Below are 16,524 nucleotides of genomic sequence, written 5' to 3' on the forward strand. Positions count from 1 at the left end.
TTACCGAAACAGAAGTTGTTTCGCAAATCTAATTATAGTCACTGTCTACCGGTCATTTCAAAATTTGTATTAATTAGCTCATCCAAAATATCATCACTTAAATGTTTACGATTATCAAAAAAATTAATAAAAGATGATCATATTTTTTCACAAAATAAACACCTTTTAGTTCAAATAAGATGGTAAATTCAATCACGTACCACAAAACTAACCTCACTTTTACAAAACATTAACAACATTGTAGCAGTTGCTGCATACTGATTCTTATTTACTACGTACCGTTTGTCTGTTACACAATATTACAATTTTAGAAGTAGAATGCCGAAAGTTGTTTAAATGATGTATAATATTGTTTTAACTATTAGAATTTTTTGTACAATTGTTTTTATAAAAGTACAAAATGTAAGACAAGCTCCAAAAGGTGATATTATCCTTCAGATTGGAATATATTTAACTATAATAAATAATCTTAGTGCAAATTTAAATAATTCATCAACATAACTAACCACTGTGCCAAATAACCTCAAATAACAAAATAACCATCAAACACAGTAACAGAACCTAAAAAATTAATACCAAAAGTCGACTTTCGCGGAATTCCGCATCATCAGTCGGTACAAAATTACAAATTTTTCCTAATTTACTACAAGCAAAAATAGAAATTTACAAAATATAAACCCTTATAACCACAAAACTTGAAACAAATTTAAAACATCAGGCCTACATTTGTAAATACTGTAACCAACTGCTACAACCATGTCCTTAAATCATCTTCAAAAACTATCTGTTGATTAATCATTTCGTACTTTTGTTTAAATTTATAAATACAATATTTTTCAAGTATACCCATTGTATTACTGTTGTTGCAAATTTCCAACATTTCTAAATGGTTTTTATAATCAGTAATACTATACCTACACAATAAATGGTCGGCAGTAATAAACATACCTCTCCGTTTGTGTAAGGATTGTAATGTTCCATAAATCTCTTTTTAAAAGATGTTAGTTTTACCAATAAAATTTTATCACATTCATTACATTTAATTTTAAATATTCTTATCAAATCCTCTCCATCACTTTAATTACAGTGGTCAACAAAATTTAATTTTTTGTTTGTTAAATGAGAGCAAGAGGCTGATTCTTATAGTATTTTTTTAATGCTAATTTCACATACGTAAGATTTTTTTCTATCGGGCTCAGTTTTTTGTAACTGAAATTTCTTTTGAAACAAAAAATGTATGATGAACGTAATATGACAATACATTACATGCATTTTGTACTCACTTAATATCTACTTCTTTTGGATTTTCTGCTGTAATTTGCTGTAGGTAGATCCCTCTTTTGATTCCAGTAATAATGAGCTAACATTTTTGGGTTCCAATTTCCCTGTTGTTGTGTTTCCATTGTAGATATGTCCTGGTGAAAGCGTTCTCAGTGTTCATCACCGACGGCGCTGACATTTTTAGGGGAAAAAATCCAAATGTGAATGTAAGAAATGGATTTTGAGTAACATGTTACACCAAAGTTCTTTGTAGTTTTGAAGGAGTTCTCTCACAAGTTCTCTGTAGTTACTGGCTTTCTGGTTTCCAAGGAAGTTGTTTACCACATTTTGAAATGATTTTCATGCAGCATCCTACAAGTCATTCAAACATCGGATCACTCATAACTTTTGTTATTAGTGGTCCGATTAGTGGAAGAAATTGTTAAGAGCAAGGGAAGAATAAAAAATTAAGAGAAGACGATAAATATAAAGAGGAAAAAACATTAAGACCAAAGAAAGAATAAAAACATTAAGAGAATATGATAATTATAAAGAGGAAGAAATTGTTAAGACCAAGAAAAGAATAAAAAGATTAAGACAGGATGATGATTATAAAGACAGAGAAAATATGAAAACTAGAGAACATGTACACAAATTAAGATCAAAACCAAATACAAATAAACGAAACGATGATAAACCCCGAATTAGGGAGAACATTGTCCAACAATATCAGAGGAGTAATGAACTTTTTGCAGTTTATTAAGGATCGTGCATGTATGGATTAGTGTATATGTTGTTCTTGTGAGGGTCTATTTTTCAGTTACTCTGTAGTTAACGTTAATGTTTATAAAATTAAACAGAAATATAACTCCCCTCTCAGAAAAGAAATATAACTTCACTAATAAAAATGTCATATGAACTGTATTTTGGATGTAAATTAAGTGATCAGGACCAATCTTGGGCTCCTCAGATTTGCTGCGCTTCTTGTGTAATATTGTTGACTGATTGGCCAAATGGATTTCATCATGTACCGTTTACAATTCCAGTGGTTTGGAGAGAACTAAAGGATCACACCATAGACTGTTATGTTTATGAAATAAAGATATCTGGAATAACAGCTAAAATTAGATGTACTGTTTAATATCCTGATATTCCCTCTGCCATGCGGTCATAGCCAAGAGCTTTCAATTTCAGAAACATGGAACTTAGATGAAGATGAAAATGTTGAATCTTGTGTTGACTTATCAGGCGATGAAGAAAGAGATCCAAAATTTTTAGAAAACAGATTTACTGAATCCCATTTAATTAATCAGTCAGAATTAAATGATCTGGTTCGTGATTTAAATTTAACAAATAATCAAGCAAGAATACCACCAAGACCAATATCACCAAGACTGAAAGGATGACATTTTTTACAACCAAACACTAAAATAAGTGATTTCTATGAGAATCAGAATTTGAACATTTCCTTTCTTAGTATGAAAACTTAGTATACTGTAATGATATGGATTCTTTACTGGAAGCTTTGGAACATATGCACCATCCTGACAAATGGCGACTTTTTATTGACTCATCAAAGCTTAGTTTGAAAACTGTTCTACTTCATATTAGAAATAAATACCCATCAATACCATTAGCATGCTGTTCACATGGAGTCTTATGAAAATATGAAACTTGTATGAGCAAGATTCAAACAAATATTTATGGCATATTTGTAGAGATCTGGAAGCAATTGTGCTTTTACTTGTACTGCAACTTGGATACACTAAGTTCTGTTGCTTTTTGTGTGAGTGGGATAGCAGGGATAATAGGAAAAACCATTATATAAAAGAGCAGTGTCAAAGAGAGAGGCACTAACTGTAGGAGAGAAGAATGTTGTTAGGCAGGCATTAGTAAAACCAGAAAAGTTTTATCTTCCAACACCACACATTATGTTCAGAGACACCATTTTGACCAATTCTCTCTCTCTTCCTCTGTTTGTGTGTGTGTAAGTCCTCTCTCTCTCTCGCTGTGTGTGTGTGTATGCCTCTCTCTCTCTCTCTCTCTCTATCTGTGTGTGTGTGTGTGTGTATGTCTTTCTCTGTCTTCTCTTAATATCCTTGTCGAATCTCGAACACACGATATTATTTACTCCCAATAAGATTAGGATCTCCTATTCTGGTTCCGCTATATCATTTACGATTAGTTTAAAACAATATTATAAAAAATCTTTCGTGTTCTTATATTTCTGTTGAATCACACAAAAGATCTCATTTCCTTCAGAAGAATAGAAAAAAGCAATCAAGGCTTGTAGACAAAACTAGCGGTGGTGCTGCTCCAAAAAATATTTTTCTAGCCAAAAAAATGATTTAAACAAATTTACTGCTGAAGCATTTTCTCACACCCATCTGCGATTATTATACCTCCATTATCTACCTTTACTTGTATTGAAACTTTATACTCCCTTGATTTCGAAATCAGTTGATTTTCGATGTCGATATAACCACTAGTCTATCCCGGTGGTGTAAATGGATGAAAATGAGTTCAACAAATTTACTACTAATATATTTTCTCAAATCAATCTATGGTTATTATCGCTCAATTATCGATTGACGGTTTTAAGCACAATGTGCTTAAAAACCGTTTTGATGAAGAATGGCGACCAAAGCAATGTTTGACTAGGTATCTGGTGCGTTATTTCTCGGCCACACTGGTCTGCCAACCATACAGTGGAATTTTTTTCTATGTAAGTTGTGATATTACAATAGTTTAGTTAGGCACAACTGTCGACACTAGCACCACTATTCAACTGACTAGATACCTGGTGCGTTAAATCTCGCGGCTACACCAGTCTGCCGACAATACAAGTGAAACTTGATCTAAGCAATTTCTGAAATTACAATACTTTAGCTAGGCCCGACTTCCGACGCCACTACTGCTACTCACCCCGATGGGGAGTCTTATTCTTTAAGACTTTGGGGATTGGCGTCCCCACGGGCCTAGCCTCTGCAGCTATTCTTCTTACTATACAGTGAGCTGCAGAACACTTTACATTATACACATATACTACACCAAGAACACTACATAAATTACAACATACACACTCACACAATTACACAACAACATCCTACACTGATATTTCTTACATTAACACTCGGTGGTGTTGCAACATCTTACGAAACGCAACCGTAACCCAAGGTGGGAACAAATCGTGCCGATGGGTGAATGGCTCTACGTAGTGAGTCTCGAACGATGTCCTCTGGGCACCAGGGCGAACCCAGTTGTACTTAGCTCTAGCTCCAGTACGCGTGCGCTCTGCTGGAGTGGTCCATTTTTCGCCGGTACTCGTGGGACCAAAATTTCAGTTCCAACAACAAACACAATGATGGTTGGTGGTCCATCTGAAAAAACCACCAAATTAAGTCTTGCGAAGAGACCTCGATCAGCTTCGTCTGACGAGGATAAAAGTCCTACTGAAGAGAATTTCTTAGAATCGAAATATAAAAATATTAGATTCATTGTTCTCAGAAATAGTCAGGAAGGTGGCTCCCTTCAAAAGGTTTCACCTTTCTTAATTAACAAAACCATAACAGGTGCAAGTGGCTCCCCAAAGAATATCAGGAAATTACGCGACGGATCGATTCTGGTTGAAACATTCAACGATGAACAGAGTCGATCTATCTTACGTCTCCGTAATATGGGTGGTATAAATATAAGTGCAGAATGCCACAAAACGTTAAATACGAGCCGGGGTGTAATTTTTTGTAGAGACCTTCTAGATATAGATATCTCGGAAATAGTTGATGAGCTTTGCCACCAAGATGTTGTCGAAGTGAAACGTATAATGAAACGGCAGAACGGAACAGAAGAACCGACACCGTCTCTTATATTAACATTCAATCTCCCTGTTCCACCAGAGAAGATTAAAGTGGGTTACCTCTCGGTTCGGGTACGACCATTCATACCCAACCCACGGCGATGTTTCAGATGCCAAGGTTTTGGTCATACTACAACATCTTGTACAAAAACCGAGATCTGTGCTCGATGTGCTAAAGAAGGTCGCAATGACACTAACTGCGAAGAAAGTGAAAAATGCGCAAACTGCAGTGGTCCACATACAGCCCGCTCCCGAGATTGCCCAACTTTTAAAGAAGAAAAGCCAATTCTCAAAATCAGTACGGAGCAAAAACTATCTTTTCCGGCTGCACGTAGAGAATATAAAAAGATAAACAACTCACGGAACCTGGTTAAACCAGACGTATCTTTTGCCACCGCTACATCTAAACAAATTCCTACAAATGCTAATAATCAGCAGTGCGGATCCTGCAATGAGCTTAAAAAACTTGTTCAGATGCTATCTGATCAAGTAGCTTCACTTACAGCCACTATCTCAGAGCTGACAAAAATGAATAAAAAGTCCTCCGTCGCAGCTAGTGAATCAAACAGTATGATACACACGAAAGTTCCTATTCCCAAAGTCGTACCGCCACGAATAGCGACTATCACAGCTGGCAGTAAGCCACCTAATAAGCTCCCCATAAAGGGAACCCACATAACTACCTCTTCTGGGATGTCAACTACAGCATCCCATTCAAATAAATTTCCTCCACCATCACCTCATATACTGGAGGATATGGTTGAAGAACCACCAGACACTAGGGCATCGGAGTTCTTTAAAATAAAAAATACAAAAAAGAAAAACCGAATCACGTACAACTAATTTTTATATAATTTCCGAAATTTATTTTTTTATTTATTTTTTACACTTATGAACATTATTCAGTGGAATGTTAGAGGTATTCGGTCCCGCATTGAAGATATTAGAGTACTAGCGCACACACATGATCCACTAATCATGTGTTTCCAAGAAACTCACCTTCTACAACATGACCGAATTACACTTAGAGGATACTTCTGCGAGAGATACGACTGCCTAGTAGACAGTAGGGAGAGTGGTGGAGTAGCGATTTTCATGAAGAATGGGGTGTCAGCTACAAGAATTCAACTAACCACTGTCATTCCTGCTATTGCAGTAAAGGTCTCTACTCCCTTCAAATTGCATATCTGCAATCTGTATCTCTCACCGAACACTGAGTTCAGTGCTTTAGATGTCTCAAATCTCCTCACACAAATACCATCTCCATCGTTAATAGTAGGAGACTTCAATGCCCATCATATTTCCTGGGGCTCAACCTTCTGCTCCACTCGAGGAAATATGATAAACAGATTGAGACAAGATTTTGACCTTTGCCTACTGAATAATGGATCACACACATTCATGTCCTTATCAACTGGTACTGTATCTAACCTTGATCTTTCCATATGCTCACCGAATGTACTCCCTCATTTTAATTGGTCGGTTTGTGATGACTTTCACGGCAGTGATCATAGACCAATTATTATTAGTTTCGGTGTAGACTGCGAGATTAAAAGAAGGCCACGGAGATGGATTGTTGAAAAGGCAGATTGGAACGGATACCATAAAGCATTCCAATCTCAGTATGACGATGGAGCGAACATCCTCGACCAATATTCTTGTTTTACGTTCATGATACTTGAGAATGCCAACAGATATATCCCACAAACATCGGGTAATCCTAGACGTCCTTTCGTTCCATGGTGGAACGATGATTGCAAAAATGTTATTAGGAATCGACGGCAGGCACTACGTAAATTTAATCGTAGGCCTACAACAGAACATCTAAATTTATACCGCAGGGCTAGAGCGGTGTGCCGTCGAGTATTCTTGGACGCTAAGAGGAATTCATGGACGAAATACGTGAGCACTATCTCACGCACTACTTCCACGTCTACTGTATGGAAGAAAATTCGTGCAATCTTCGGATCACCGAAACAATCTATTCTTGGTCTTATTGATGAAGGAGAACTCCTTTCATCATCCTCGGAAGTGGCAAATAGTCTAGCAAAATCTTTCCGCTAGGTGTCTCTCACCTCATCATATAATAACGATTTTCAACGGTACAAGATACAAATAGAAGTATTATCGTTAAACATTGGTGATTCGGTTGGTGAATTAAACACTCCATTCGTATTTAAAGAATTGTTGCATGCACTTAAAAATTCACGGGACACTTCCCCTGGACCGGACAACATTCGCCTTTCCATGCTTTCACACCTTCCTAATTCGGCACTACAACAACTTTTGAATATTTTCAACGGTTTATTCTCCGAACAAGTCTAACCACCCGGCTGGTCTGAAGCATTTATTATACCAATACTAAAACCTGGTAAAGACCAAACAAACCCCTCAAGCTACCGCCCTATTTCATTAACAAGCGTTTTGTGTAAAATAATGGAGAGAATGGTAAACCGCAGACTTACATGGTACCTGGAGAAACATGGCTTTCTATCTCCAAAACAGTGTGGTTTTCGACAAGGACGATCTTCTATTGACCATTTAGTGTCACTGGAAACAGCCATACAAAACGCTTTCCTAAATCGGCAGCACCTCGTCGCCATCTTCTTCGATATAAAAAAAGGCGTACGACACAGCCTGGTATACTTAACACTCTAAAAAAATGGGGAATCAAGGGCAATATGCTTGCTTTTATCCGGGGATTCTTAAATCACCGAACGGCTCGTGTTCGTGTGGATGATTCGCTCTCAGATAGTGTCATCTTGGAGAATGGAGTGCCCCAAGGTAGTGTATTAAGTGCCACCTTATTTTCTGTAGCCATAAACGATATTACCAAATGTGTTCAGGCTCCTGTCTCATGCTCTCTATTTGCTGACGACTTTGTTATCTACATTGCAAGCCGTTCGGCACCTACAGCAGAGAGACTACTGCTGAACACTATATCTCACCTTGAAGCTTGGTCCAGGATTACTGGTTTCACATTTTCATCCGAAAAAACAAAATGTGTAGTTTTTTCTCGGCTACGAAACCCTTCTATTCCGCAAATTTTTCTCAACGGTGAGACTATTACTATCTCTACTTACGTCAAGTTTTTAGGTTTATTTTTTGATAGCCGTCTTACTTGGGTCAAACATTTAAAAGAATTGAAAACAAAATGTTCCAAAATTCTAGATATGATGCGAGTCCTTACTAACACCAACTGGGGAGCCGATAGATCATGTATGATACGTTTTTACTATTCCTTTGTTCGCTCCCGTTTAGATTACGGTTGTGTAGCCTACTCTTCAGCTCGTCAAACCGTGCTTAAAATGCTGGATAGTGTACATCATGCTTTCCTTCGGCTTGCCACAGGCGCGTTTAGATCAAGTCCTGTCGCAAGCTTACTTGTAGACTGTGGTGAAGCATCACTTTGGGATAGACGAGACCAGCTTTTATTATCGTATTTTGCTCGTCACAGAGAACAACCAAATCACCCGGCTCTTGAGTCGGTCTTTAGAAATCCTAATCTAGGAAAGTATGAGGACCATCCACGTCGTACTGCACCGGTAGGTATCCGTACCTGGCGTCTGCTGCAGCATATAAATGTTGACAAACCGTCATTCTTTCCTATATATCCTTGCTCATATCCTCCGTGGAGAATAAACCTTATAAATTTTAATTTTGACCTGACCACATACAATAAACAATCAACACCATCTATTGTCTTTCAGCAAATGTTTCAGTGTGTTCTCTCCAAGATGAAACCAGACGCGGTTGTATACACTGATGGATCGAAACAAAACGATACAGTTGGGTGTGCATTTGTTGTTAATGAGAGAACTTATATGTTTGGTCTACCCGGTATTACGAGTGTGTTTACCGCTGAACTATACGATACAAATAAGGCTCTAAACATCATTAACCCTATATATAGAAAAATTCTTATTTGCAGTGACTCGTGTAGCGCTCTCCAAGCCTTAAAAAACTTTTATTCCAAACATCCTATTGTCATTGAAATTTACAACGCAATCGCTGAGTTGAATAATCGCAACACAGAATTAAGTTTTTGCCGGGTCCCTAGCCACGTAGGGATTCCAGGTAATGAACATGCAGATTCCGCTGCCAAAGAAGCATGTAACCAGCCTCCTTTCACCACCCGAGTTGCTACTTCTGACTTCATTAACTATGTAAAACAATTATTAAGAACAAGGTGGCAAGGTGATTGGACAGCTACCGTCGATAATAAACTCCGTCAGATTAAAGATTCTGTATTACCATGGAACTCCTCATACAGAAAACCCCGGCGTGAGGAAGTAGTTCTCTGTCGATTGCGGATAGGACACACGAGTACCTGTTTACAAGAGGACAACCACCTCTATGCGCAAGATGCAACTGCCGCATGACTGTGCGCCACATACTCGTGGACTGCATATGTTATGCGGCATTGCGTCGTAAATTTAAAATTCCTAGTAACATCCGTGGTATCTTGCGTGACGATAAGGAGGTTTTAAACCGGATGTTTATGTTTTTACGTAGTATTGGGTTACTGCAAAAAATTTAATAAGTATGTATTCTTTTGTAATTGTATGTATTGTCCTATGTATTGTTTTTGTTATCCGAGTAACGAGCCTTTTACACTCCCTATCGGAATTTTGTTTTTATTGTTTTTTTTTTTTGTTTTTTTGTTTGTTTTTTAAATTCGTCTGTGATATTAGTTGTAAGATTTTTGTGATATTAGTTGTAAGACTTTAAACGTAATAGTTTTAAGTTTTATCTCCTTTTTTAGTTTTAAGTTTTATTTATTTTTAATGTGATAGTTTTTAACGTAGTTTTAAGTTACATATTAGGGTTTTTGTTATCCGAGAATGGGCCTTTTACACCCATTCCGGATTTTGTTTTTGTGATAGTAGATTTAAGTTTTAATTTTATCTAGCAACCTTAATTACTTTTATTTATTTATTTTCCGGGCGATGATAACGTTCAACCGTTTTTCGCCCTAAAAAAAAAAAAAAAAAAAAACTACTGCTACTCCTCTGACTAGGTACATGATGCGTTAAGTCTCGCGGCTACACTAGCTGCCGACCGTACAAGTGAAATATTACCTATGGATGTTCTGAACTTACAATATTTTAGTTAGGATCTACTGTCGACGGTTGTACTACTACACATCATTTGACTGTGTGCCTTGTGCGTTAAGTCTTGCGGCTTTACCGTTCTGCCGATTATACAAGTGAAATTTGTTCTATGTAAGTCATGAAACAATAATAAAACTGTAATAGTTTAGTTAAGCCAGACTGGAGATGCTACCACTGCTACACGTCTGACTAGGTTCCTTGAGCGTTAACCCTCGCGGCTACACCGGTCCGCCGAACATACAAGTGAAATTATTCTTTTTAAGCTGTGAAATTGCAATAGTTTAATTAGCCCGAAATTCAAAGCTAACACGGCAAAACCTCTGACTCGGTTCCTGGTGAGTTAAGTCTTGCGGCTACACCAGTCTGCCGACAATAAAAGTAAAATTTATTCTATGTAAGTAGGGAATTTACGATAATTTACCACTGTTAGACTTCTGACTCGGTTCCTACTGCGTTAAGCCTCGCGGCTACACTAGTGATTTCCACTCCTTTCACTAGGTACCTGGAGAGTTAAACCACGAAGCTACACCAGCTGCCGAGCATAGAAGTGAACTTTGTTCTATTAGGGTTGTGAAATTACAATACTTTAATTAGGCACGACTATCAAATCTAGCACCGCTATACCTCTGAGTAGAGCCTGGTGCGTTATATCTCGCGGTTACACCAGACTGCCGAACATGCAAGTGAAATTAGTTCTATGTAAGTCGTGAAATTACAATATATTAAATAGGTTCGACTGTCCACGGTAGCACTGCAAAAACTTCGACTAGGAACCTGGTGCGTTAAGCCTTGCGGCTACACCAGTATCCCGGTTGTACATGTGATATATGATTATGTAAGTTGTGAAATTACAATACTGTATTTAGGGCCAACTGTCGCCGCCTGTACTGCAACACCTTTGACTAGGTACTTAGTGCGTTAAGTCCCGCGACTACACCAATCTGCCGACAATTCAAGTGTAATTTGTTATATGTAAGTTGTGAAATTACAATACATTAGTTAAGCCTGACTGTCGACTCTGTCACTGCTATACATTTGACTAGGTACCTGGTGCGTAAAGTCTCGCGGTTACCTCAGTCTTCTGACCAAACAAGTGAAATTTGTTCTTTGTAAATAGTGAAATTAGAAGGGTTTGATTAGGCCGGACTTTCGACGCTAGTACGGAACCTCTGACTAGGAACCTGGTGCGTGAATTCTCGCGGCTACACCAGTCTACCTACAATACAAGTGAAATTTTTTCTAAGTTAGTTGTGAAATTACAGTACTTTAGTTTGGCCCGACTGCCGATGCTACCTCTACTACTCCTCTGACTAGGTACATTGTAAGTTAAGTCTCGCGGCTACACCAGTCTGCCGACCGTACAAGTGTAATGTGAGCTATGGACATTGCCTATGCAAGAGTCGCGTGTTGCTACTGAATATTATCGTCGCGTTTCTTGGATATGCATCAGAATTTACAAGAGATGCTTTTGATGACAATTTAATAAATAAACTCTCTCAGTTTCTCTCTCTTACTCTCTCTCTCTCTCTCTCTCTCTCTCTATCTGTCTGTCTGCCTCTCACTCTCTCTCTGTTTATTTGTCTACTCTCTCGCTCTCTCTCTCTCTCTTATTCTCTCTCTTACTCACCCTATATCTTTCTCTGATACTCTTTCGCTCTCTCCCTCCTGTCAATTTTAATGAAAATTGAACGCCTACCACAAATCAACGCTGACAACGTAGTTGTAGGATTTTCCAGTAACGTGTGGTTGGTTGTCCTTCTGGCTGGCTGTTCGTCTAACTGGCTGACATCATTTAAAATTAAAAACCCGACTATAGAATAAAAATAAAATTGTATTTCTTAGAAGAAAATTAAAAAATTAAAGTTCTTAAATTAATAAACGTTTTAGCAATGAAGACATTTAATTGTTAAAGATCGAGGTCAATTAAAATTAAAAACCTGGCTGGCTGGCTGGCTGGCTGGCTAGCTCTCCGTCCGTCTGATTGTCTCTCTATCTGTCCGTCTGGCTGGCTGGCTCTCCGTCCGTCCGTCCGTCCGTCTGTCTGTCTGTCTGTCTGTCCGTCCTCCTGGCTGGCTGGCTGGCTGTCCGTCTGGCTTGCTGTCCGTCTTACTGGCTGAGAATTCTTTTTTAGTTCATCTTTCCTGACCCTATCTTGGGCGAATCTCATTTTTAATCGTGAACGGTTTCTCTCCGTCATAATGCATATATCGGGTATACGGAAATGCTGTAAGTTTGCATTTCGCCTGAGAAAACGTGAAACCGGATTTCATACTTGAATTTGCGAAAAACCGGCCGACCGATCGCTTTCAAATTTCACCGCCTTGTTGGAGGTCGTCAAATTAACAGTCTACCGTATTTTCAACTCGATCCTACTTTCGTTTCGGTTCAATTAACGGTACTGTTCTATACCGATAACGGTTGGAGATAATCCATTTATAGTTGAAAAATCGGTTTTCCGAGCCGATTTTACGTATTGGGTAGCTTCCTTTTCTTACTCTGATGCTTGGTTCGTTCGTTTACGATTTTTTTATAAATCAACCCTTAAGGCCGAATTTCAAAACTTAACTGCCCGGACCCGCGTCGCGCAACAAAAACGTGCTTGTCAAAAAATTCAGCAGAAAATCTAGTATTTTTGGGTTTTTTTTTCGACTTTTTAACTGTGACAACAACGATTTTGGAAAAATCGCTTCGACGCGGTAAGGGCGGATTTCAAGGCTAAGGGAGCTTTTTTGCCGATTTTTCATCGCCAACAACTCGGTGTGTTTGTATATATATATATATATATATATATATATATATATATATATATATATATATATATAGGCTACTAAGTCATCTGGACTTAGATTTAATCCGTGACAAGTGTTCCATATTTTTCACCAATCTTTTTAAACATTTTATCTTTCTCAATAAAATATATGTTGCCAATCTGTGACTAAGCCGTGGCTCAGCCAACCGTAGTTTTAATTATTATGTATACTTTCTTTTCCTGTTTTAGCCTTCGGTAAATATAGTTCAAGTAATACTGAAGAGGATATGAAATGTATATTTTTATTTATTTATTATAATAAGATACTGTAGTTTACTTATAGGGAATTACGATAATTTAATTTAAATATTAATTAATAAAATTAGTACATTAACTGAAAGGATAATTACTGTAATAGAAAACCCGTTACGATAGATCAGCTGGTGAATAAATGCAGAGGCTCTTGTTAGCGGCAAGGGTTGCTTAGCCGTATTCAGCCAGGTGCGCAGAGCAGCAGCGCGCATCACGTGATCCCGTCTGCGCCAATAGCAACAGAGTAAGGAAGTACAGCTGGCCCGGCGACGTACACAACCTCACAACACACGCGCTCTCAACGGTGAAGAAAGATGTCTATTCGCAAAATTAATATTACATTTAAAAACTATAAAAATCTATAATAAATCTTAGAATCGTCCTAAAACTGATCTAATCGCTTCAAAATGTTCAAAAAAATATACACTCTGACGTAATATTAATCGAGTAAATTTTTAATTAATAAAAAACAGAAACCCGAGGAAGCGAAAACACGGGGTTTTAATACGACCGTCTTGCCTGAAATGTAAAATTCTTTCTATACACACGAACAAGATACTATTTTACTTAAAACTATGTAAATTAACTACAGAACTAAATAAATGAACCCGAGATTGAAATGTTTAAGTTAAAACGGTCCAAAAACAAAAAAAATAATTTCGTCTGATGTACAGACTATTAAATATATAATCGAATTTAATTTAACCGATAGAAGTTTTTGTTCGTTCCGATATATCGCATCGTTTGTATTTCCACGGCATCATTCTGTACTCAGGAAAGGAAACCGTATAAAAAAGGATATTTAATAACAGGCAAGAATTTAAAAACAAACAAAAAAATAGAAAGTAAAAATACACAGCAATAATATTCATTCTTCACTAAATTAACACCGTTTGAAATATTTTACGGTCATACTAATTCTAATTCATTACTAGAAGTAGACACGCGTAAAAAATAGATTTAATAAACAAAATTACTTCGATCAATAATCAAAGAAAAAGATTTTGTCGGGAACTAAATTTAACGAATCCTAGTATTTACAACCTATAGTGACACCGGCAAATATTAGTTTTTACGTTACGAACAATACTCAAATTTATAAAGAACTAATGAACTTACATAGATTGTGTTGTCACGAACTAAAAATTATTAAAACGAACATAAAATAAGTTTATTTATCTAACACGACGGTTTTAATATCACCGGTCGCAAACATATAAGACAGAATCATAACGATTACAGCAAAGTATTAAAAGAAGATACGCTCTGAATTGACAAGATACAAATTTACGTGAAATATATCTAATAACAGAATATCAAATTGAAGGACCGCAGGTAAAATTATTCATTCTTTAAACAAAATTATACAGAATCGACTAATTAGTATTTCTTTTACTCACTACGTGCACGACAGCGTTGACTTTTCGTTTCGGTTTTGAAGATAAATTTTCGTGTGCTAGGTATCTTCTTACGACTCGAAGATGACCTTCACCTTTACTAAAACTTATTAAGTAACAAAGAACTAAGAATTGTGTGAGTAGGACTTATATCTTGTTTTCGTTAACATAATACTATACTACAACTCGCTTAATAATAAAACTTTATGTATATTACATTTATACTTTATATGTTTTCCATATAATGCTATGAATACCTACTTCAATTCGCGATAATAAAACATAATGTAATAGACTTCTACGTGCGCTTCCTCTAATAAACGCTTAGTAATATAAAATAGTATTTTATTTTTCACGCCTTGTGGATTTTACTAAATTTTCTTAATTTTCAAACGATTCTTTTTTTCCCAGAATCGATTATCAATTAGATTAGATTAACTTCCATCGGTCGATTTTAGTCAACTCCCTCCCCAAAAAAATCCTTTTCGTCTTACATTCCCATCCTCGCGAAAAAAAAAACACAATCGGCATGGAAATTAACAGGAGCTTCAATCGATCGTAGCATTGTAAATAATTCTCCTCGTATTACTTTTCCTTCCTCACGGAACGAGTGTAAAAGAGATAATAGCTTCATCGTTAGTGAAAATTACTTAGGTTTGAACAGAAACCATCTCTAGCAAGGCGATATTTGTTTACGTACCATTTTTAACCGCTTAGAAGACGTTGCCTCGGTCGGCCTTTGAATACATACTGTTCGAGATGTACCGTGCGCTAGGTACAATATAAGTTATTGACGATGGTAAATTGACGTTCGGTGTAGCGGTAAAACCGGTACGGAAATCGCTAAAGCCCTTAAACCTATACCGGATAAAAACAAAATGCAACCTTTTCGTTTCGGGTAAAGAGTTTTACAACCACCTCACCGGGATAATCTGATTGTTAGATCGATCGAAAATCATAATAGAAAAATATACACTTGGAAAAAGCCAGGCGATACTGTAAGGTATCAGATAGATTATATCACGGTTAAGCAAAGATTTAGGAATCGACTCGTTGACTGCAAAACTTACCCTGGAGCAGACATTGATAGCGACCGTAATTTGTTGATAATGAAATGTAAATTGGGATTTAAAAACCTGAAGAAAAAAAGAGGAGATAAAGAATATTTTTCAGGACATACTCAGAGGTCTGAGTAAAAAAGATAAGGTAGAAAATGTAAAAGAAGAATGGGAGAATGTTAAAAAGGAAATTATTAAATCAGCAAAAGCGAACATAGGTGGAACAAAGAGAACTGGTAGAAAAACTTGGGTTTCAGACGATATATTGCAGCTCATGGATGAACGTAGAAAATATAAGAATGCTAGTGATGAAGAAAGTAAAAGAAACTACCTACAATTAAGAAATGCTATAAACAGGAAGTGCAAACTAGCGAAACAAGAGTGGATTAAAGAAAAGTGTTCAGAAGCGGAAAGAGAAATGAACATTGGTAAAATAGACGGAGCATACAGGAAAGTTAATGAAAATTTTTGGGGCACATAAATTAAAATCTAATAATGTGTTAAACAAAGATGGTACACCAATATATAATACGAAAGGTAAAGTCGATAGATGGGTGGAATATATTGAAGAGTTATACGGAGGAAATGAATTAGAAAATGGTGTTATAGAGGAAGAAGAGGAAGTTGAGGAGGATGAAATGGGAGAAACAATACTGAGATCTGAATTTAAGAGGGCATTAAAAGATTTAAATGGCAGAAAGGCTCCTGCAATAGACGGAATACCTGTAGAATTACTGCGCAGTGCAGGTGAGGAAGCGATTGATAGATTATACAAGCT

General features: G+C 36.9%; 1 long non-coding RNA gene across 7 annotated transcripts in view; it reads right to left on the reverse strand.

The window, feature by feature from the left end:
* The window catches only part of LOC142318484 (uncharacterized), a 61,075-nt gene that overhangs the window by 14,651 nt on the left and 29,900 nt on the right, over positions 1-16,524 (reverse strand). Inside the window, exon 1 of one of the 7 annotated variants that reach the window (XR_012754951.1) lies at positions 1,284-1,365. The exons of 4 other annotated variants lie outside the window; for them this stretch is intronic. This is a non-coding gene — a long non-coding RNA (uncharacterized LOC142318484). Of the gene's footprint in view, positions 1-4; positions 258-1,283; positions 1,366-16,524 lie in introns of those variants that run through there. 2 more of the 7 variants (XR_012754948.1, XR_012754953.1) reach the window with 2 other exon arrangements.

Source organism: Lycorma delicatula, chromosome 1, assembly GCF_047948215.1.
Source record: "Lycorma delicatula isolate Av1 chromosome 1, ASM4794821v1, whole genome shotgun sequence".
NCBI classification, from domain to species: Eukaryota; Metazoa; Arthropoda; class Insecta; order Hemiptera; family Fulgoridae; genus Lycorma; species Lycorma delicatula.